Genomic DNA, 25,483 nt, shown 5'->3' on the forward strand with positions numbered 1-25,483 from the left:
ACACGATACCAAGGCAAACCCATGTAAATACCCCTTCATCAACAAAAAATAGACACTATGTAACTTTATTGCATTGGAAAAAAATATCCAGCAAATCAACAACTTTCTAACGAGGCAGTTAGCCGTCAACTACCCGAGATTGCCCGGATGCTTGCACAATTAACCTTGCGGGTAGCCCTTGAATATCGGTCAAAAAAGTTTCAGATTGCCTAGTACTCCACCAATTAGTTATCCAAAATTCAAGACATTTATTAAATGAGAGAGAGATCCACTAGGGCAAAAATACTATAGATGTAAAATATAGATGTTCTCTTGATTAGCAACGCAAGTGCATGTATCGAACAAGTAATAAAGTGATGAATAAAAGTATCGTTCCCACGGAGATTGTAGACAAATCAATCAAATTACTTACTAAAGGTGAACAATTCTCAAATTTATCTAACCAATTTAAAATTTAACGAAGGAATCAAAATTCTAAAGAAAAATAAATTAACCGAGGCAGAATGCACAAACTAAACGTAGAAATTTTGAATATAAAGGAGCAAAGAACAATGTATTTCTATTAAGGATAAAAAAAAACGTTAGAGCACCCGATTTCACTTAACCAATCAAGATTAAATAACCAATCTCGTCATGCAATCAAATTGAATTCATAGTGTGATGGTAGAACTTCTTAATTTAAATCACTATCCTTGGTCCGGTATAGCGACCCTACTTGGATTTAGCAACCCACACTTGTTCCATGTGAATTTAAGTAAATCCAAACGCAGTAAGATCTATGAACGTTCCCGGATTCAATAAACCACCGTCGATTTACATACTACCGAAAACCACACAAAAACTTAAGATATCTCTATCTATAATGAATTCATGGCTATATATCATAAAGTACTCGCATGGAATCTCCTTTCGGTCTCAAACATACAACAAAAATCATTCAAGTGGTGATCAAACACTTAAAAGCATTAAGAACATGATATATAACTCCCACATATGAATTCTAAAATTGCATAAACGAGTCTAGAAAATTAATCAATCATAGTTAAGCTACATCGTAGCTCTAACAAGAAGTAGTCTAGAACATAATGAAACTTAAATTGAAAACGATGAATAAACTAAACATGATGAAAAACTAGAACAAGTTCACCAAGAATAATCAAGGATTGACTTTGAATTCGCCTTCTTCTTCTTCACTTGGCATCCGGCATTGAAAGGAAGAATAGAAGCAAAACCCTCAACGTCGTATGATGTGAACGTCTCCTCTACCTCTCTTCTTCAAAAAATATCACGTTCTTTTTTCTGCATATGGCCATCTTCTTGTTTTGAAAAAAAGAAATCTTGATCACACCAGAATAGGATTGCAATCAAAGATTCTTCCCAAGAATAGACTTCTCTCAATAATAAAACTCCTAATTTAGCTTGGATTTTGAATTTCTCCCCAAGAAAAGCTTGATTCTCCTTGATTTCAAATTTGCATGGCTGAAGATCGGATTACCTACAAAATCAATTAAAAATAAATAAAGTAGACATCAAATTCAATTGAAAGTAAGCAAAAATTAAGTCTAAAATAATAAATAAACTCTATATAAAATAGAGTTATCAAATACCCCCAAACTTAACATTTTTCTAGTCCTTGAGCAAAAGCACAACTAAAAACGCAAATTTTTTATCAACATATTTGCTCGAATTCTCAACGAAAAATATCGGAATCAATGCACAAGTTCGGTCTAAATCTAAACATGCAATCCGTGTGTGTGTGAAGTCCTCAACTTCTCAACTCATATGCAACCTAGATAAATCCACATTGATATGCGAAACTCCAAACTTAAAATCCACTTAACCAAATCTCATAAGTTTGTCAATCATTCCTCTCTCCACTAATGTAGACCACAAACTCAACCAAGAATCAATAGGTCTTAATAAGCTTATAACGTGGCTTGGCTAAGGGTTTGACAAAGATATGTTTAAGCTCAACTTACCCCTACGAGACACATCAATTCCATAACTCAATTGATTCTTTGGATTTGACAACAATCAACACCTTCTCTTTTTCTCCTTTTTTTTTTCAACTTCTTTTTTTTTTTTTCATTGCTTCTCGTTCCATGCTTTACAGCGAAGTTTCTCCCCGAGTCCCTCCTTATATAGTGCAATTCCAACCCATTGAGTATCCAAAAGGCTCACTCAAGTTGAAAGTTGGATATAGGGATCCGTATAAGCAGTACTAAAGAAGCAATATACACATTTTTTTTTTTACATTTCTCTTTTCTTTTTCTTCTTTCAATTTTTTTTTTTCGGATACGTCAAGAATCCAAAGTTTATGATATCTTGAAGAATTAAATGTGTCCATAGGGTATAGGGAAAACCGATGTCAATAAGCTCGGGCTACATTATAAGGGTATCCAAAGAAATTAGGCAATATCGGGCTCAATGGGGGTGACTAAGGATAAATAAGCAAGGTTGGCTTGAAAGGCTCAAACGATCCAACGAATGCCTAAATCATTTTCTTAATTAAGTTTAGCCTAGAATTTCGCCTCAAGAGAAAATCAGACAAAGTATAAGATTTGGGTGAGTTCTAAGAGAATCACATACTTTACATAAATCTTCTCTAGGTACACATGACTAAAAAAAAACAAGGACTAGTGCTCAAAATATGGACTACATGTTCAAGATCAAGACTAACTCACACATCACTCCCATTTTGAATTTTTTTTTTCGAAAATCGCATCCAAATTAAACAAAGATCTCACGAAAGATTTTCACCCAAAAAAAAAAATATTATCTCCCACCCCCATACTTAAATGCAGCAGTGTCCTCAATGCTGAAAAGAAAAGGAAAAATAATAAGGACAGAGAAACTCCCCTGGAATATGATGAATGCATGCCATAGGGGTAGTTGGGGTAGAAAGATTGGAGAAAACTTGGAGAAAAGTCCCTACCAAAATAAATCAAGTAATTAGGGCAAACTATTATGAGGAGGATTCGATTTTTTTTTCAATAGAACAAAATAAAATTAAATGCGAAAATTTAAAATGCTTGGGTTGCCTCCCAAGAAGCGCTTGCTTTATAGTTTGCAGCCAAACTCTTCCAACTCTTCTAAGCGGGTGAAAGCAATGTAACGGTGGCAGCCTGTGAGTCGAAACCACCTCCAAAGTAGGGCTTGAGACGTTGGCCATTCACTTTAAAGGTTCCCTCCTTGTCATTAGCAACTTCAACTGTTCCATAAGGGAAAACCTTAGTGACCGTGAAAGGTCCGGACCATCTTGACTTCAACTTACCCGGAAATAAACGAAGTCGTGAGTTATATAATAAAACTCTTTGACCTATATGAAACTCCCTTCTTAAAATTTGTCTATCATGCCATCTCTTCGTCCTCTCTTTATAGATCTTGGCATTCTCATATGCCTCATTGCGGAGCTCATCCAACTCATTCAATTGCAACAATCTCTTCTCACCAGCTGCTTGCATATCAAAGTTGAGAAAACGTAATACCCAATATGCTTTATGCTCTAACTCAACAGGCAAATGACATGCTTTTCCATAAACAAGTCGAAAAGGTGACATACCAATAGGAGTTTTGTAAGCGGTTCTATAAGCCCATAATGCATCATCAAGTTTAATTGCCCAATCCTTCCTATTATGATTCACCGACTTTTCCAATATTCTTTTTATCTCCCTATTAGAAATTTCAGCTTGACCACTAGTTTGAGGGTGATAAGCAGTAGCTACTTTATGTGTCACACCATATTTGTGCAAAAGTGATTCAACTTGTTTATTCAGAAAATGTGTGCCTTGATCACTTATAATCGCTCTAGGCATGCCAAACCTGGTAAAGATATTCTTTTTCAAAAATTTAATCACCACTTTAGCATCATTGCAAGGCAAAGCTACGGCCTCAACCCATTTAGAAACATATTCCACAGCAACCAAGATGTAAGTATTACCATATGAAGGTGGAAAGGGTCCCATGAAGTCCATACCCCAAACATCGAACAATTCACAGATTAAGATATTGTTTAAAGGCATTTCATGTCTCCTAGATATATTACCAGTTCTTTGACACCTATCACATGCAGCAACATAAGAATATGCATCTCTAAAGAGTGTAGGCCAATAAAAACCACATTGTAAAACCTTAGCTGCAGTCTTTGAGGCACCAAAGTGTCCTCCTGCCTATCCATCATGACAATGAAAGAGAATGTCAGATACTTCTTCATTAGGAATACATCGCCTAATAACTTGATCAGCACATACCTTAAATAGAAAAGGATCCTCCCAAAGATAGTTTTTAACATCAGAAAAGAACTTCTTTCTTTGTTGATAAGTCAATTCGGGAGGAATAACATTACTCACCAAAAAATTAACATAATCAGCATACCAGGGAGTTTTGATTTTGATAGAAAAGAGTGACTCATCGGGAAATTCATCTAGGATTGGTCTTTCTTCCATAGGAGCATTTGGCAATCTAGAGAGATGGTCAGCTACTAAATTTTCTGTTCCTTTCTTGTCTTTGATTTCCAAGTCGAACTCTTGCAACAGTAAGATCCACCTAATCAACCTAGGTTTTGAATCTTTCTTTTCAAGCAAATACTTAAGAGCAGAGTGGTCGGTGTAAACAATGACTTTGGAACCAATTAAATAAGAGCGGAACTTATCAAAAGCAAACACTATCGCTAAAAGCTCCTTTTCGGTTGTGGCATAATTCAATTGAGCTCCGGACAAGGCGCGGCTTGCATAGTATATGGTTCGAAAAATTCCATCCTTTCTTTGTCCAAGTACAGCTCCACAAGCCGAGTCACTAGCATCACACATTAACTCGAAAGGAAAATCCCAATTAGGCGCAATCATGATAGGAGCTGAAACTAACTTCTCCTTCAATGCATTGAATGCCTGCAAACAATCATTAGAGAAGTCAAATTTAGCATCTTTTTCCAACAGTTTACAAAGGGGTCTAGCAATCTTAGAAAAATCTTTAATGAAACGCCTATAAAATCCTGCATGTCCCAAAAATCCTCGAACAAGCTTCACGGAGGTAGGAGGCGGCAATTTTGAAATAACTTCAATCTTAGCTCGGTCCACCTCAATTCCACTCATAGAGATCTTATGACCTAGCACAATTCCTTCCTGCACCATAAAGTGACACTTCTCCCAATTCAAGACAAGATTAGTCTCCTCACACCTTTGTAACACTAAAGCTAAATTATTCAAGCATGAATCAAAAGATGAACCAAAAACAGAAAAATCATCCATAAATATCTCAATATATTTTTCCATCATGTCAGAAAAAATAGCCATCATGCATCTTTGAAAAGTAGCGGGTGCATTACAAAGACCAAAAGGCATCCTCCTATATGCAAAAGTACCATAGGGACAAGTAAAAGTGGTTTTTTCTTGATCTTCGGGGGCAATAGAGATTTGATTATAACCAGAATATCCATCTAAAAAACAGTAAAACTCATGCCCTGCGAGTCTCTCCAACATTTGATCAATAAAAGGCAAAGGAAAGTGATCTTTACGGGTGGCATCATTCAATTTTCTATAATCCATGCAAACACGCCATCCAAAGAATTGTTCTAGTAGGAATCAATTCATTATTATCATTGGGTTGAACAGTCATACCTCCTTTTTTTGGAACAACTTGCACAGGACTTACCCAAGCAGCGTCGGAGATAGGATAAATGATCCCTGTATCAAGCGACTTAATTACCTCGGCCTTTACCACCTCTTGCATTTTTGGATTGAGCCTCCTTTGGGGTTGGATGACTGATTTGAATTGGTCCTCCATCAATATTTTATGCATGCATATCGAGGGGCTTATTCCTTTAATATCCGCAATGGTCCATCCTATTGCTCTTTTATGGTCTCTTAAAACTCGGAGTAGCTTCTCCTCCATCACACCTGTCAAAGAAGAAGAAATAATTACTGGAAGAGAAGAAACACCATTAAGAAAAGCATATTTAAGATGAGATGGTAAAGGTTTGAGTTCTAGAATTGGTGGTTCTTCAATAGAGGGTATCCTTTTTTTCAAGTTCGACCCTAATTCTTCGAATTTCGGTGGTCTAAATCTCAAAAGAGGTGGATTTGCTTCCAAAAATTTTGTGTCTTGCTCCACTTCTTCAACTTCGGCTTCTCCCTTGCTTGGCCGAACCAAGCACGCCTCTAACGGGTCTTCAATTGTAGCTTTACTAAAAGCCGATTCCACAAGCTTATCAACCGCATCAACTCTCAAACAATCATTCGGTTCAGCAGCATATTTCATGGCTTTGAACACATCGAAGGTGACTTGGTCATCTTGAACTCTAAGAATTAATTTTCCTCGTTGCACATCAATTAGAGCTCTCCCTGTTGCTAGAAAAGGTCGGCCTAGGATGATCGGAACCTCGAAATCCTCCTCCATCTCCAAGACAATGAAATCTGCGGGGAAAATAAACTTGTCAACCTTAACTAGAACATCCTCCACTATTCCTCTTGGGTATTTGATCGATCGATCGGCTAATTGAAGAGATACGGTGGTAGCTTTTACTTCTCCCAAACCTAATTTCCTGAAAACAGCAGTGAGGCATTAGATTAATACTTGCACCTAAATCACACAATGCCTTATCAAAATAAGAATTACCAATAGTACAAGGAATAGTAAAACTCCCTGGATCTTTCAACTTTGGTGGTAACTTATTCTGCAAAATAGCTGAACACTCCTCATTAAGCTTCACGAGTTTCATAATCTTCCAATTTTCGTTTGTTTGCTAAAATCTCCTTCAAAAATTTAGCATAACTAGGCATCCGGGCTAAGGCATCCGCAAAAGGAATATTAATGTGCAATTTCTTAAAAACATCAAGGAATTTAGAGAAGCGCTTATCTATTTTGTGTTGCTTTGAAGTCTTTCCGGGTATGGAATTGGCGGCACATATAGCTTTGGATTATCCGGAAATAACTTGCTTCGAGGTGGATCGGCTTTGCGGGGCTTGATTTCGGGTGCTTCGGCTTCGGGTGGTGTGGTTTCTTTCTTTTTTCGTTGCTTCATTAGACAAGTTTCGCTAACTTCTTTCCCACTCCTCAAGATGATTGCTTTTGCATTCTCAATTGGATTCTTCTCGGTGTTGCTCGGAAGGGCACCATACGGTCTTTTAGACAAATGATTCGCTAAGCGGCCAACTTGCTTCTCCGGATTTCGAATAGATGCCTCTTGATTTTGGAACCTCACATCAGCACTTTTAATGAAGTCTTGAGTTGTTTGAGCTAGTTTAGTAACCATCTCCTCAAGATGGCCGTGCTGTTTCTCCTCAAGAGGCCTAAATGATGGTGGCGTTGGTCTCAGCCCTTGCTGATTTTGGTTGCTCCAGGAGAAATTTGGGTGATTTCGCCATCCGGGATTGTAAGTGTTTGAATAAGGGTTGTTCTGTAGAGGCCTGCTGAAATTTCCAACAAAGTTAGTATTTTCGGGAGGATGTGCAAAAGGATTACCTACTTGACATTCGCTGCTAGCATGGCTTCCATTACAAAATTCACAAGTTGAGCCTTGAATCTTCAAAAGCGAGTCGATCTTTTTGTTTAAAGCAGCAAAGTGTGCGGCAATGGCATTACTGTCACCGACTTCATAAATTCCACTTGGCTTTCTAGTAGATAGCCGCTCGATCGGCCATTGGTAGCTATTAGATGCCATCTCTTCTAAAAGATCAAAGGCTTCCTTAGGTGATTTGTTGTTCAACGTCCCTCCAGCTGCAGCATTAATGGTAGACCTCAAATTCGGCATCACTCCATTATAAAATGTATGCACTTGCATCCAAACCGGTAGACCATGATGCGGACAACGCCTTAGTAATTCTTTAAACCTCTCCCATGCTTCATACAGAGATTCACCATCCATCCGCACAAAAGTAGAAATATCGTTACGCATCTTGGCGGATTTAGCGGGGAGGAAAGTACTTACTAAGAAATTTTTGAGCTAAGTCGTCCCAAGTCGTGATAGATCCTGCGGGAAGGGAAGTTAACCATGACTTAGCTTTATCACGCAATGAAAAAGGGAACAATCTTAACCTAATGGCATCATCAGTAACACCATTATATTTTATGGTGTCACAAATTTCAAGAAAAGCATCTAAATGGATATTGGGATCATCATTCGGCAATCCACCGAATTGGACAGCGTTTTGAAGCATCTGAATTAGGGAAGGCTTAATTTCAAAATTGTTCGCTTGTATGGTTGGCCTCCTAATGCTTGATGTTGACCCTTGGACCGTAGGTGAGGCATAATCCTTTAAAGTCCTCCTTTGCTCTCCGGTTTCATCAGCCATGGCCTTATTGTTTTGCTCTCGTCTTCGCCTTAGGAAAGTGCGCTCAATTTCAGGATCAAGCTTCTCAAGTTCTCCCTTTTGGCTTCGAGTGATGGGGGTTTGCGGTCGAAGCTGAACCCTTGTCCTCTCTATTTCTTTTCTACTTATTGTTTTCTGCAAAATTGAATAAGAAAAAGAAAAGAAGAAAAAAAAAATCAAATAGAATAGAATAAAATAAAGCTAGATTAAACCAAGAATTGCTCGGTACTAATAGTAATTGTCAATTATCAAAACAATTCCCGGCAACGGCGCCAAAAACTTGTTCTCTTGATTAGCAACGCAAGTGCACGTATCGAACAAGTAATAAAGTGATGAATAAAAGTATCGTTCCCACAGAGATTGTAGACAAATCAATCAAATTACTTACTAAAGGTGAACAATTCTCAAATTTATCTAACCAATTTAAAATTTAACGAAGGAATCAAAATTCTAAAGAAAAATAAATTAACCGAGGCAGAATGCACAAACTAAACGTAGAAATTTCGAATATAAAGGAGCAAAGAACAATGTATTTCTATTAAGGATAAAAAAAAACGTTAGAGCACCCGATTTCACTTAACCAATCAAGATTAAATAACCAATCTCGTCATGCAATCAAATTGAATTCATAGTGTGATGGTAGAACTTCTTAATTTAAATCACTATCCTTGGTCCGGTATAGCGACCCTACTTGGATTTAGCAACCCACACTTGTTCCATGTGAATTTAAGTAAATCCAAACGCAGTAAGATCTATGAACGTTCCCGGATTCAATAAACCACCGTCGATTTACATACTACCGAAACCACACAAAAACTTAAGATATCTCTATCTATAATGAATTCATGGCTATATATCATAAAGTACTCGCATGGAATCTCCTTTCGGTCTCAAACATACAACAAAAATCATTCAAGTGGTGATCAAACACTTAAAAGCATTAAGAACATGATATATAACTCCCACATATGAATTCTAAAATTGCATAAACGAGTCTAGAAAATTAATCAATCATAGTTAAGCTACATCGTAGCTCTAACAAGAAGTAGTCTAGAACATAATGAAACTTAAATTGAAAACGATGAATAAACTAAACATGATGAAAAACTAGAACAAGTTCACCAAGAATAATCAAGGATTGACTTTGAATTCGCCTTCTTCTTCTTCACTTGGCATCCGGCATTGAAAGGAAGAATAGAAGCAAAACCCTCAACGTCGTATGATGTGAACGTCTCCTCTACCTCTCTTCTTCAAAAAATATCACGTTCTTTTTTCTGCATATGGCCATCTTCTTGTTTTGAAAAAAAGAAATCTTGATCACACCAGAATAGGATTGCAATCAAAGATTCTTCCCAAGAATAGACTTCTCTCAATAATAAAACTCCTAATTTAGCTTGGATTTTGAATTTCTCCCCAAGAAAAGCTTGATTCTCCTTGATTTCAAATTTGCATGGCTGAAGATCGGATTACCTACAAAATCAATTAAAAAATAAATAAAGTAGACATCAAATTCAATTGAAAGTAAGCAAAAATTAAGTCTAAAATAATAAATAAACTCTATATAAAATAGAGTTATCAATAGAAGAGGAAGAAATGCTTTCTTTTTTGCCATTTTTTCTTTTCATCTTTGAATTGTTAATGAACCCACCTCATTTGTTGAATTTATGTGATCTACTATTTTTATTAACCCTAAGTTCTATTACAAGGCATCGGACCTATGAATCTATTCCTTGCTTTTTATTTGTGATTTACGACGACCAAGAGTCAAATTATCACTATATTTCTTCCTTTTTCTACTTCTTCTTCCAAGTGCTTACTCTTATGAACCAATGAAATATTTAGACTTTGATATATAATAAATTGTCCATCATTTTTGATAGACAGACGAACTGGTTTGTTAATTAATATACCCTTTTTCATTAATTCTATAAGAGTTAAATCCTTTTGAATCATCAGAATATCTAAATTCATTTCTCCCCTTTGAATAGAGGATATAGCAATTTCTCTTGGATTTATCAGTCTAAGTAGGAGACAATATACTTTGATATTATTGATCATTCTTCGATTTAAAGAATCATCCCATCTCAATTGAAAACGTAAATACCTTTTTAGGAAAAAATCAAGCTCTGCTTCCGTGTTGCTCTTATATTGCTTTTTCTTTCTACAATTTTTCATATCTGAACTTGCATAATCTTCTTCAATATCTTTTTCTTGGTTTGAGAGAAGTGATCCAAGATTTGCTTGATTTTGTGCATCTGATTCAAGATTATCTCAACTTGCAGATTCTTTTTCTTCTTGATTTCTATTCTCTAATTCAATCGATTTTTTTTCATTCGAAAATAGAAAAAGATCCCTTTTGTTCTTTCGAGTGATGTTTTCATTTTCAGTAACATTTTCATTAAAATTTAAAAGAAGTAGTTGGATTGGTATGATCCAGGGTTTCATAATATATGTATTATAAAAGCAGCACAAATTCTGGAAAGAACCAAAGTTTTAGATTCGACATGGGACGACTTAGTATTTCTTCATTCATTCCCATCCAATCAAAAAGGTCTTTTTTTTTGTTGGATGCCGTAATTCCTCCATTTTGGGAAATTTTAATATAAAAAAGACCTTTTTGATCCATTTTATTAATTAATTTATCAATTATTTGATAATTATTAACCCTGGTCTTAGTATTTTTATTACCATTGGGATTGATATCAATCCAGGGCTCAATATTGACTTTATTTCTAAGACAAAAATCGAAAATTCTCCAATCAAAATATTTTCTATATGTAAATTTATCCAGATTCATAATATCATCATCTTCTAAATTAATAGAGACAATACCTCCTAGCATATCAACTAATTTACCTTTTTTAATATATCTTGTTGTAATTATAAGAAATCTCTTGCTTATTATTTAAACATAATGGTGATACATAAATATATAAATCCTTCTTATTTTCATAATTAATCAATTTATATGAGAAAAGGTCATATCTATAGTATTTTTGAAAGTTATATTTTGAATTTGGTAATGAATTTGATTCAAATTCATCGGAATGCCTTTTAGTTAAATCTTTGTTTTGCACTATACATGTTTGATTGAATCTAATTGCCATTTGTGTGGTACGAATCGAAACCATGTAATCGGAGATAAATCATATTGATAATGACCCCTTAACCAGTTTTTCCATTGAATCGTTCCTGAATTCAAAATATTTTTATGTTTTAATTCAGAATGAAAAATTCCTCGTGTTTCAAAATAATCCTTTATTTCATTTTTAAGAAAATGAGATGTTCCGTGATATTGAAGGATATATCTTAACTTATACAAGTTACGAATATGCGTTTGATATAATTGGTAAAATACATATGCATGTGAGAAGGAGGATAAGAAAATCTTTGAATTTTGATTACTAATATCCGAAATTGATTTTTTTATAGTCCAAATAAAACGAATTGTATTTTTATTTGTTTTAAAAATATTTGTTTTATTTTTTTCATTATTGTAAATGTATTTGTCGATCATTTTTTTTAATTATAAAAAAAAAAGTTGTGTAGTGATCCTCGGAATATTAATGATACGGAGAAGTATATCTATGTATATCCTTTCAACTAAAAATTTGAAAAAATAATATGATTGACGGATTAATCGAACATTTCTTCTTTTTAATTTATGCAAAATATTTTTTATTGATGTTAATAGTTTAGTAGGGTAACTTCTTTTATTAGAACTAATATTTCTATTTATTTCCAGAGTTAAAAATCATTTCTTCTTATCATTTGTAATTGTTTCTATTTGATTCCTAATTGTGCTGGTTCTATCAGCTAGATCTTTTTTTTTTTTTATATCAATGAATAATTTGTCAAATCCATAAATCGAATTTGAATGGACGATTCATTAATAGTCCCATTACTGATTATCCCACGTTTTTCTTTTTTTAGTTTCACTCAATTTATATATTTCTCTTAATCCAAATAATAGAATTGGGTTTCTTTTGGAAAGTTCTTTTATTATTACTTTTAAAAATAGAATGTTTTTCATGAGCCATTTTTTTCTTTCTTTTGAAAGGTTTAAAAACAATTTATTTTTTCTTTTAAAACTTGTATAACTAAAAAAGAATTCTTTTGCAATTTTCTATTTTTTTTTCTGAGTTCTTTAAAAATGGGTTCAAAAATTGAACGTTGTTTTATGGGAGAACCAAAAGGAAGTTCGGTTTCCATTCCCCAAACTGTTAAAAAACAAAATTCATTTTTTTGTCCTTTATTTCTCAATGGATCTTTTTTTTTTGGGGGGGGGGTGTCACCTTAGATCTGTGCCAAGGTTTAAGGCAAAAAGGAAATAGGATCTTTATTTGAATACCGTCTGTCAACCAATTTTTTGGAAATTCGGTTTTTGATAATTGAACACCTTTATAGGTGCATTTAACATGCATTTCTCTATTCCAATCTTTTAAGTCCTCGGACTACTCGGGAAATTGAAATAATAAGATACGGGGCTATATTTTTAGCTATTATCAATGAAGGTAATAGAATATATTTTCTAAGAAAAGATTGGGTTACTAATAGGGATCCTCTTATTACTTGAGCAAATAAAATGCTATCCCAAGCTTCCGCTATTTCTATTCGTTCTTTCTCTTCTCTTTTGTATTCTTCTTTTTTTCTTCCTCTTTTTTTTTTTCTCACTTTCCTTTGTCCTTTCCTCGGTATAATCCGAAATTCTTAATTCTGTTCTTTTTTTTATATATCCATTTTTCAAAATGAATTTTATCATCCCGAATATATCCAAAGAAAAAAGGGGTTTGTCTATTCTATCCAAAAAAAGAGGAGAGTGCGCATGTGCTTGAAACAATTCACAAGTAACTATTTTACGTCTTTGAGCACGTATAGAGCCTTCGATTATGTCTCGATGAAAATCAAATTGTTGTGAATAACGTATCAAAGCTACTTCATCAGCTTGATCAAGATCATTAGTATTTTTGTTATTAGCATCATTATTTTGCTGGTTATCGGTAAAAATCACTACACGTTTGGCTTTTCCGGAATGAATTTGATGATCCTCTGCCACGTTTTCTTCGTTTTCTCTCTCATGTTGTTCCAAATTGTTGATTAATTTGTATGACCATGTAGGAACTTTTTTACTTATTTCTTTGATTCCAATAGATTTTTTTTAAATTCTTTTAGTTTTAGTCTTAGTTCTAACTGCGTTAAAGAAAATTTTCAAAATTTTTATTTGATCTTCCGAATGAATTCTTCTTTGTTCGGTTTCTGGAAATGAAAATAAATAATTTTTTTTTTCTGTTGATAATGAATTTCTATCAAATGTATCTATTTGTTCTTCTAATTTTTCTTGATCGGTAGTAAAAAGTATATCATGAATCTTATTTATCCAATCTGTCTCGATGTAATTTTTTATGGAAATTTTATTTAGGTTTAGTATTGGGGATGGCAAAAAAAAATTTGACCCTTCCACGACGGGGCCCATTCAAAACAGGATCATGTATTTTCGGTAAGTATTTTTTTTTTTCATCATTATACAATCTAGTTCTTTTTTCAAGTATATCTAGAGTAATGAGTCCTTTATTTAGAGTTTCCATTCGATTTCGAAATTCTTGGTCAATGTCGGGACCCGAAGCGTCCCAAGCTCGCCACGTACACTAACGATTTATAGTAATTCACCAATAATAAAAAGAACAAAAGAGTTAAGTACACAAAACACGGCACTTTCTTTTATATATATAGGAGGCCTGCCAAAGTCAAGTTCATTTTTATTTATTTTACATCCTAGGAGGCACCACATCGGGTGGCATTCCAAAAAGTAGCCGGTCGCTCTACCCGATACCAAAGAAAGAGACAATTATAACCCCACAAAAACTCCCATATGAACCCGACCTTCCAAGTAACTTAAGTTCTAGCTAGTGCCGTAGATGGTTAACTTATTGCCCTAACAGTTTGGCACCTAAGGTGCCACGTAGTCGAAAGGTAACGGGCCCACAAAACCTAGGTCGTCCTCTAGAACGCCGTACACAGCCACAAATACATGAGAAAAGTCCTCCACATCTAAACCACCATTCACCCCGAAGGTGACAATAACTCGAACCATATCCATGTCGGGCAATCTAGGACACACGTAGGGCTCCACGCCCACGGAGACTTGCGTGGGTATCCCGTAAAATGTGGTCGACGAACTAGGCATTGTTACCTAAAAATTTAAACAACAACAGGGTGAGAAAACTCAGCAAGTCAAAGTTCTAAATCACTAACTAAGTCATCTAATAAGGTGAGCAGGTAACAGTAAACGACGACAACGAATCATACATTACAAGTATAGCTCATATGTTCACATATAAAGGATGCAATGCATGACATGTATTCGCGCGCTCTTATTTATGTCTCGTTCCACCACGGAGACGGGTCCAATTTACAAAATAGGACCGCCCGGATCACATAGCGGGGCTAACCGGATCACACAGCAAGGTCTTCCCATAAACTCCATGGGGTATCGCTCATTGGCACAAGGCCATTTATTTGAATCTTACTCAATGTAGTTTCATGAAATGAATGCTCTTATGGTGCAAAGCTTAATATCACAGAAGTAAATCATATAACAAAAATCAATTGCATAAACAATTCTAGTTTCTTGCTCATTTAAGCCCACTAGTGCAATTAATTGTTAACTGAACTATCTATAGGTCATTAATCCTAGATTGATTCACCACTAGCTACACAAGTCTTAGTGTTTTCCCTTACTCATGCATCGACTTCACTAAAAACTCAAGGAAATAGACTACCCAAAATATAATTTATTGATCGTAAATGAGCATAGTTTGCTTTATGATATTATACTCAGACTACAAAAATGGGAGGTATTAATAGGGACATAAAGTGTTTTTTTTTTCTTTTTCTGATGAACCTACTAATTGTAACGAGAAAAATTCCATCATGGTCATTCTTTAATCTACAGCCCTCCCCCAACTTCAATCTCCTTCACGTGAAATCCAACCCTGCATCCATCTCATCTCCCATTAACCACACAAACCGAATTTGTCCCACTTTTCTTTCTTTTCTTGTTCTTGTTCTTCTTTTTTTATCATTCACTTCTCAGTTTCCACAACCAGACCATCAATACCACTCCAAACATCACCCAAAGTCAAACTCCTCAGAATCCAAAAGCTGCACTCAGTTTTATGGTCTCTGTACGCGATATATCATCTTGACATCTCACGCTCGATGCACTGCAACTCCACTTCCGATGACAATATGTTCATTCAACTACTTCACCCACATCCATTTACACATATATTCAATCGTTTCTCTGAGTTTCAGTTGTCTTACACCTACATCGGAATCAACTCAAACTCGGCCATCATCGAACCCCGAACCCGACACCCATCACACGATCTAGTAGATGAGTTAGAGCTTTACTTGCCTTGAGGAGGGAACCGCAGCTGCGTCGTGCGTGAACTGGGTGAGTGGCGACAAACGGCGTCGGAGTGATAGCAAAGTTGACGGTCAAACGAAATAGCGTCGCTAAGTAACAGGCACTGAGTTGCAGGCGGTGAAAAAAAAGGCTATAAGTCGGTAAGAAAAAGCTGAGTTGACCCTCCTTTATTTGCAAGGGCCACCGCTTAAAAAATAAGGAGGTCTTGAAGGGCTGGTGGGCCAGTAATCCACGCCAAAATAGGTCAAACAAAGAAAAAGATTGGTCAAAATAAAAGAGGTTCGAGCCCTTTGTTCGTGGCCCACTATTGCTACATAAATGATGGAATATGGGGAAGGTGGCTGTGGGTTTAGCCGACTCTTAGCAGCCTACAAAGGCTGTGGAAAAAAAATAAGGGAAATTGCCACTTTTAAAGGTCAAGGGCTGTGGGACACATTTTTTTTTTTTGAAAGCCTGCATCTCGAATTCGACCATCACATGGCTTTAAGGTGTCCTATTTCCTCAAATCCAAATTGAGTCTACATTACCTTGGGTTCGCTTAACTAATTCGGAAAAAAAATCACCTCCATCAACATAAGTTGACTTTTCAATCTATTGCATCCAATACTCATTTATTTAAAGCTATATACGGGGTATTACAAACTCTCTCCCCCTTATATAATTTCGTCCTCGAAATTATTCATTCTCTTTACATCATTCAAAAAGAAACGGATATCGTTGTTTCATTGTCGCCTCGCTTTCCCATGTTGCCTCTTCTTGTCCATGGTGTTGCCACAATACTTTCACCAATGGAATTACTTTCGTCCGTAGAACTTGTTCTTTCCAATCCAAAATCTTGATTGGTTTTTCCACATAGCGAACTCTCTCGTCAATCTCCATCGTATCATGATCCGATACATGAGATGGATCTGCCTGATATTTCCTTAACATTGAGACGTGAAAAATGTTACGTATGTTGGACATCCTTGGTGGCAATGCTAGTCGGTATGCCAATTCGCCAATCTTTTCCAATATTTCAAAAGGTCCAACGTATCTTGGGCTCAATTTTCCTTTTTTATCAAATCTGGATATTCCTCTCATTGGCGACACCTCTAAAAATACATGGTCACCAACCCGAAAGCGCAAAGGACGACGTCGGTTGTCCGCATAAATTTTCTGTCGACTCTGTGCCGTTCGCAGACGTTCTCGGATCACTACTACTGCATCCGAAGTAATTCGAATCAACTCGAGTCCTGTTAGTTTCTTTTCACCGACCTCGGACCAACATGCGGGCGTCCCGCAAGCCCTTCCGTATAATGCTTCGAATGGTGCCATGCCAATGCTTTGTTGATAACTGTTGTTATATGCAAACTCCACTAAAGGCAACTTTTCATCCCAATTTCCTTTAAAATCAATAGCACCGGCACGAAGCATATCTTCAAGAATCTGAATAACTCTCTCGGTTTGCCCATCGGTTTGAGGGTGAAAAACAATGCTAAACTGCAATCTAGTTCCCAATGCTTCTTGCAACCCTCGCCAGAAATTAGACGTAAATTTTGAATCCCTATCTGAAGTGATAGTCACGGGAACACCATGAAGTCGAACAATCTGTTTAACGTACAAGTTGGCATATCTTTGCATTTGGTAGTCAACTCTTACGGCCATACGGTGAGCTGACTTCATCGGATGATCAATCACCACCCGGATCGAATCATACCCACTTGATGTCCTCGGAAGTCCTTGAATAAAATCCATAGTTATATGCTCCCATTTCCATTCGGGGATCTCCAAGGGTCTTAACAGTCCCGCTGGCTTTTGATGTTCTACTTTGACTTGTTGACACGTCGGGCATCATGCCACAAACCGAGCCACGTCCCTTTTCATTCCATTCCACCAGTAATTCCGTCGAAGATTCTCGTACATCTTGGTACCTCCAGGATGAATACTATACTTGCTCCTATGAGCTTCACTTAAAACCTCTTCCTTCAAATTCTTATCATTCGGCACACAAATACGTCCACGGAATCGAATGATTCCATCCTCCGATAAATTAAAATCTATTCTTTTTCCTTATTGCATCTCATTTCGAATTCTCGAGATTTCATCATCTACTTGTTGCAAGGATCTAATTTTCTGCACCACCTCGGGCTCAATTCTTAACATTGCTAAAATGCCGGTTACCTCATCCAATTCAATACTAAACTTAGAATTCGGGATTTCTTTGAACAAATTCCATGTTCGAGTCCGTAAGCTTGCCATCGACGCTGATTTTCGACTTAGAGCATCGGCTACTTTGTTTGCTTTTCCAGGATGATACAATATATCACAATCATAATCTTTCAATAGCTCCAACCACCTTCGTTGCCGCATATTCAATTCCTTTTGAGAAAATAAATACTTGAGACTCTTGTGATCCGTAAAAATCTCAAACTTTTCCCCATACAAGTAATGTCTCCATATTTTTAATGCGAATACTATTGCCGCCAATTCTAAGTGATGAGTGGGATAATTCAATTCATACGGCTTCAATTGTCTAGATGCATATGCAACCACTTTTCCATTCTGCATCAAGACACATCCCGGACCCTTATGTGAGGCATCACTATAGATCACGAATCCTCCAGATTCGGACGGTATTGTCCATACAGGCGCCGTAGTCAACCTTCTTTTGAGTTCCCGAAAACTTCTTTCACAATTTTCATTCCATTCAAACTTCACATTTTTCCTAGTCAACTGAGTCAAATGAGTGGCAATTCTTGAAAATCCTTCTACAAACCTTCTATAATACCCGTTGTTTGAAAAGTCTAATACCCCGCCAATCCCAAGAAACTACGAATCTCGGTTATTGTTGTCGGCCTTGGCCAATTCATTACGGCTTCTATCTTAGCCGGATCCACCGATATTCCATCTCCAGTGACGACGTGCCCCAAGAAAACAACCTGATCCAACCAAAATTCACATTTACTAAACTTGGCATACAACCTGTGATCTCTTAAGACCTGCAATACTAACCTCAATTGTTGCTCATGGTCCTCTTGATCCTTGGAATAAATCAGTAGGTCATCAATAAATACAATCACAAACTTATCCGGGAATGGTTTAAATACCCGATTCATCATATCCATGAAGGCAGGTGGGGCATTAGTTAGTCCAAAGGGCATTACCAAGAATTCATAATGACCATATTTTGTTCGAAATGCCATCTTCGGAATGTCTTCCTTTTTAACCGACAACCAGTGATATCCCGAACGAAGATCAATTTTCGAAAATACAGAAGCACTACACAATTGGTCAAACAAGTCATCAATCCTTGGGAGTGGATACTTATTCTTTATCGTCACTTTGTTCAATTGCCTGTAATCAATACATAGCCTTAGTGATCCATCTTTCTTTTTCACGAACAAAACAGGTGCACCCCAAGGCGAAGCACTAGGCCTTATGAATCCTTGATCCAACAATTCCTATAACTGTACTTTTAATTCTTTTAGTTCTGCCGGGGCCATTCTATAAGGCGCTTTAGATATAGGCTCTATCCCTGGAGCTATCTCAATTGCAAACTCTACTTCTCGTTCTGGGGGTAATCCCGGTAATTCCTCAGGAAATACATCCGAAAACTCTCTAACTACGGGTATCTCCTCCAGTTTCCCTTCCGACTTTTTCTCATCTTTGACAATCGCCAAATAACCATAACATCCTTTACCCAATAGTTGACAAGCTTCAACTGCAGAAATAAATGCCGTCGTGACACGTGTCCCATTTCCTCGAAATTCAAAACTTGGTTCATTCAGCGGATTAAAAGATATGCACTTTCCAAAACAATTCACCATTGCTCATTGTTTATTCAGCCAATCCATACCAATAATGACATCAAAATCATACATAGTCAATACCATTAGGTCAATCACCTGTCTACTCCCTTCAATCCCCATCTCATAATTTCTACATATCAAGGTCGACAACATACAATCTTTCATTGGTGTCGTCACAGTCAATGGTGCTTCTAATCGACTATATTCTAATCCAAGCGGTTTCACGAATCGAGCAGATATAAAAGAATGGGTAGCACCCGTATTGAACAAAGTATAGGCATTATGACCGTGTATAGAGAGGATACCTGTGATAACGTCTGTAGAAGCTTCAGCCTCCTCCTGCGTCATCGCATACACCTTTCCTTGTGCTGGCAACCTTTGATGATTCTGTCGTCCTCCACCCCTCGGTGGTCCTTGGGGCTGCTGGGGAAGCATTGCCCGTGTTTGTGACCTATTCCTTGGACAATCCCTCACTATATGTCCCACCCGACCGCATCCAAAGCATTTCTTCTCTGCCAAACACTAATCGGATCCATGGAACTTACCACATCGACGACATGCTTCATTAGAGTTTGACTTTTCGTCTCCGATATGTACCCCACTTAGCCTGTAAAAATTTCCACCCAATCGTCTTTTATTTGAGTTAAACTGGGAGCGATTCGACTACATTGGCCTTTTGCCATATTTCTCACTATCCTGTATCACCGAGGCCTTAGGCTCAATCTCATCCCCCATCACCTCATGCTCTACATATTGTGCCTTACTATAGATTTCTCGATAGGTCATTGGCCCAAACGGCGCTAATTGCTTCTGTATCTCGGGCTTTAGGCCTTTCAAAAACCTCTTTGCTTTATCCTCAGCATGCTCAACTAAGCGAGGAGCAAATCTTGATAGTTCAGAAAACTTCGCCTCATAGTCATCCACGGTTCTATCACCCCGCTTTAATTCCACAAACTCTGTTAGCTTTCTGTCTCGAGCGCAACTCGAGAAATACTTCTCATAGAAAGTAGTGACAAAAATTTCCCGGACAATCTCTTTTCCCGCAAGGAATACCGTGTCCTTCATCGCCCGCCACCAATACATGGCATTTCCATCCATCTGATACTCCGCTAGTGTCATCTTATCTACGTCGGTGCAATTTAACAGCTTGAAGAGTTTTTCCATTTCCTTAATCCATCGCTCCGCCTCTTCAAGCTTTCCAATTCCTGTAAACCTGGAAGGTTTCAACTTCAAAAATTGTTCCACCGGTCCTTGGGTACGACGTTCACTTCCACCAACATTGATCGCAGCCTGTTGTTGTGCTTGCCGAGCCATCAATGCCCCCACTTGGGTCAACGCCTCCAAAATGCCATCCATTCTCGGGTCGGTAGAGGTAGTTCCTGCTGGTGGTATCTCTGTTCAACTCATTATCGTGTTCTGCAAACAACTATTTCTCAATAAGTAACAAGTTCAACTTGTCACCGACACCAGATAAGTAATGCGGTCATTACTGAGACCTAACGTAATAGCTATAACAATTACATGTACAGTCTCAATAGACCCTAAAGTTTTTTTTTTCCACACCTTATCACTCCGGATGAAACCTAAGGCTCTGATACCAACCAAATATGTCGGGACCCCAAGCGTCCCAAGCTCGCCACGTACACTAACGATTTATAGTAATTCACCAATATTAAAAAGAACAAAAGAGTTAAGTACACAAAACACGGCACTTTCTTTTATATATATAGGAGGCCTGCCAAAGTCAAGTTCATTTTTATTTATTTTACATCCCGGGAGGCAACACATCGGGTGGCATTCCAAAAAGTAGCCGGTCGCTCTACCCGGTACCAAAGAAAGAGACAATTATAACCCCACAAAAACTCCCATATGAACCCGACCTTCCAGGTAACTTAAGTTCTAGCTAGTGCCGTAGATGGTTAACTTATCGCCCTAACAGTTTGGCACCTAAGGTGCCACGTAGTCGAAAGGTAACGGGCCCACAAAACCTAGGTCGTCCTCTAGAACGCCGTACACAGCCACAAATACATGAGAAAAGTCCTCCACATCTAAACCACCATTCACCTTGAAGGTGACAGTAACTCGAACCATATCCATGTCGGGCAATCTATGACACACGTAGGGCTCCACGCCCACGGAGACTTGCGTGGGTATCCCGTAAAATGTGGTCCACGAACTAGGCATTGTTACCTAAAAATTTAAACAACAACGGGGTGAGAAAACTCAGCAAGCCAAAGTTCTAAATCACTAACTAAATCATCTAATAAGGTGAGCAGATAACGATAAACGACGACAACAAATCATACATTACAAGTATAGCTCATATGTTCACATATAAAGGATGCAATGCATGACATGTATTCGCGCGCTCTTATTTACGTCTCGTTCCACCACGTAGACGGGTCCAATTTACAAAATAGGACCGCCTAGATCACATAGCGGGGCTAACCGGATCACACAACAAGGTCTTCCCATAAACTCCATGGGGTATCGCTCATTGGCACAAGGCCATTTATTTGAATCTTACTCAATGTAGTTTCATGAAATGAATGCTCTTATGGTGCAAAGCTTAATATCACAGAAGTAAATCATATAACAAAAATCAATTGCATAAACAATTCTAGTTTCTTGCTCATTTAAGCCCACTAGTGCAATTAATTGTTAACTGAACTATCTATAGGTCATTAATCCTAGATTGAGTCACCACCAGCTACACAAGTCTTAGTGTTTTCCCTTACTCATGCATCGACTTCACTAAAAACTCAAGGAAATAGACTACCCAAAATCTAATTTATTGATCGTAAATGAGCATAGTTTGCTTTATGATATTATACTCAGACTACAAAAATGGGAGGTATTAATAGGGACATAAAGTGATTTTTTTTTTCTTTTTCTGATGAACCTACTAATTGTAACGAGAAAAATTCCATCATGGTCATTCTTTAATCTACAGCCCTCCCCCAACTTCAATCTCCTTCACGTGAAATCCAACCCTGCATCCATCTCATCTCCCATTAACCACACAAACCGAATTTGTCCCACTTTTCTTTCTTTTCTTGTTCTTGTTCTTCTTTTTTTATCATTCACTTCTCAGTTTCCACAACCAGACCATCAATACCACTCCAAACATCACCCAAAGTCAAACTCCTCAGAATCCAAAAGCTGCACTCAGTTTTATGGTCTCTGTACGCGATATATCATCTTGACATCTCACGCTCGATGCACTGCAACTCCACTTCCGATGACAATACGTTCATTCAACTACTTCACCCACATCCATTTGCGCATATATTCAATCGTTTCTCTGAGTTTCAGTTGTCTTACACCTACATCGGAATCAACTCAAACTCGGCCATCATCGAACCCCGAACCCGACACCCATCACACGATCTAGTAGATGAGTTAGAGCTTTACTTGCCTTGAGGAGGGAACCGCAGCTGCGTCGTGCGTGAACTGGGTGAGTGGCGGCAAACGGCGTCAGAGTGACAGCAAAGTTGATGGTCGAACGAAATAGCGTCGCTAAGTAACAGGCACTGAGTTGCAGGTGGTGAAAAAAAAGGCTATAAGTCGGTAAGAAAAAGCTGAGTTGACCCTCCTTTATCTGCAAGGGCCATCGCTTAAAAAATAGGGAGGTCTTGAAGGGTTGGTGGGCCAGTAGTCCACGCCAAAACAGGTCAAACAAAGAAAAAGATTGGTCAAAATAAAAAAGGTTCGAGCCCTTTGTTCGTGGCCCACTATTGCTACATAAATGATGGAATATGGGGAAGGTGGCTGTGGGTTTAGCCGACTCTTAGCAGCCTACAAAGGCTGTGGAAAAAAAAAAAAAAGGGAAATTGCCACTTTTAAAGGTCAAGGGCTGTGGGACACATTTTTTTTTTGAAAACCTGCATCTCGAATTCAACCATCACATGGCTTTAAGGTGTCCTATTTCCTCAAATCCAAATTGAGTCTACATTACCTTGGGTTCGCTTAACTAATTCAGGAAAAAAAGCACCTCCATCAACATAAGTTGACTTTTCAATCTATAGCATCCAATACTCATTTATTTAAAGCTATATACGGGGTATTACAGTCAAGTTGTTCTTTTTTTGTTCATTCTTATAAATCCAATGATCATACAATTCATCGGGGGGTAGTTTTTTTCTTGTCAGCAAAAAAAATTTTCTTTATATCATTTCCAAGAAAGTTGACAAACTGGGGGGTAGGTAAAAGATATTCTTTCTTTTCCATTGTTTTGACATGTATAAAAGAAATATTGTGACACTTCATTTCTTATGGCATTTTCAAATTGATTGTTTTTTATATATCGGAATGGATGATTCCATCGTTTATAGTTGAAAAGAAGAGACACGAGGTTTTTGAAACCATAATAAAAATGGTTCTTCTTTAAATATTTCTAACTTCGAATTCTCTTTATTTCTATTCCTATCCATATAAGAAGTTTTATAAACTTGGCTATCTTTATAGAATGTCTCTTGAAAGTTGAATGCATCCCTTGTTTTTTCCTTTCCATTCACTCGGATCTTTTCCCTTTCATCGATTTTGTTCGGATCCTCCTTTTCTTCCGAAAAAAGGGAAGGAGAAGGATCTTCTTCAGTGGATCCCTCTTGTTCCCGTTTCGTCCCATTCATTTCAAAAGTTGTTTCTATTTCTACATCTGTTTCTTCCTCGCTTTCCCCCCTTTCTTCCATTTCTTTGAATTTTTTAGTAACAATGGGTGACAGTATTCTTCCTAAATAGTAAACACAGGTAAGAAATAAGAGAATACTAAAGATTCAAGCCATAGAATTTCTCAATTCTGACACAAGGTACCTATTCGATTGAATAGAATTCTTTTGCTGTGTCAAGACTACTACCAATTCAACCCATTTCATGAAAAAAATGTGACCAATTAACCAACCAACAAAACTACTTGTTACAAATAACATCTTGTTGTTGCATCGAAACATATAAATGTTGACTAATTTGGCTAACATTGAACTTGGTAAAATGAAATGGTTGAATAATTGAAAAATGAGATTATTCAGGAATACACATTGAATGCTAAGATTACGCATTGAATTTCTGGTAGTAGATCCATAATAAAAAAAGTGTTTGTGATTGTTCCGGAAGAAATGAAACAAAAGATACGGTAGAGCTAGGACGGTTATTGTATGAGGTCTACCCAATGCTAGATGCAGAGGCACATAATAGATCGATATGAACATCATGAGCTGTCCCACAATAAAACCCGTTGTTGCTAATACCTTCTTGTCGGTTCCTTCTTCTCCTTCTTCCATAACCCGAGCTCGGAGAAGGAAGAGATAAGAGGGGCCTATGGAGAATGTGGTCAAAAATCCATAATAGAGTCCGACCATAACGACCGAATTTATTATCTTCATGCATAAGGATACTGGATTACCTAATAGAAACGATTTCAAAATCATCACAAACCTCCCTTTTTTCTTTTATGTTTCGATTTCTTATCTGGATTATTATATAATGATTTTTTAACTTTCCATATACAGAAATAGAAAGATATAGACTAGATACAACATCTCTTATGTCAATGACACCTAAGGTATATGAAATGAATGGAATTGTGATATGGATGGAATATAATAAAATAGAGCCACTTTGAGGTTCCCTATGAAATGAGGCATGTAATGAAGCCACTACGAAGAAGTTCCGAGAGTTACGAAGGAATCTCGAGCTCATATTGGTTATGAGTTGAGAACGGGAATTGAACTCTATGAGATCGAATCTCCTGTTGTTCCTCGGTAGCTCGGTGGTAGAGCGGTCGGCTATTAACCGACTAGTCGTAGGTTCGAATCCTACTTAGGGAGATTTGATTCATTTGGAATTAAAGAATTCATAATGAAAGGGTTCACTTTGACCGTTAAGAGTAGATAGCCCGTTCGTTCCTCGTGTCTTTGTTTCTATTGCATTCTATCTCATCGTATTACGTTCTATTCTTCGAT

General features: G+C 37.2%; 2 non-coding genes and 2 pseudogenes across 2 annotated transcripts; 2 read left to right on the forward strand and 2 right to left on the reverse strand.

The window, feature by feature from the left end:
• The window catches only part of LOC125312886, a 1,249-nt pseudogene extending 1,191 nt beyond the window's left edge, over positions 1-58 (reverse strand).
• Positions 59-7,787: 7,729 nt separating this feature from the next.
• Positions 7,788-7,894, forward strand: LOC115732189. The gene has a single exon (XR_004014323.2). It is a non-coding gene; the product is annotated as a small nucleolar RNA R71 (small nucleolar RNA).
• Positions 7,895-21,470: 13,576 nt separating this feature from the next.
• LOC115732007 lies at positions 21,471-24,904 on the reverse strand (annotated as a pseudogene).
• Positions 24,905-25,276: 372 nt separating this feature from the next.
• Positions 25,277-25,348, forward strand: TRNAN-GUU. Its single transcript has one exon. It is a non-coding gene; the product is annotated as a tRNA-Asn (tRNA).
• The last annotated feature ends 135 nt before the right edge of the window (positions 25,349-25,483 follow it).

Source organism: Rhodamnia argentea, chromosome 11, assembly GCF_020921035.1.
Source record: "Rhodamnia argentea isolate NSW1041297 chromosome 11, ASM2092103v1, whole genome shotgun sequence".
Taxonomy (NCBI): domain Eukaryota; kingdom Viridiplantae; phylum Streptophyta; class Magnoliopsida; order Myrtales; family Myrtaceae; genus Rhodamnia; species Rhodamnia argentea.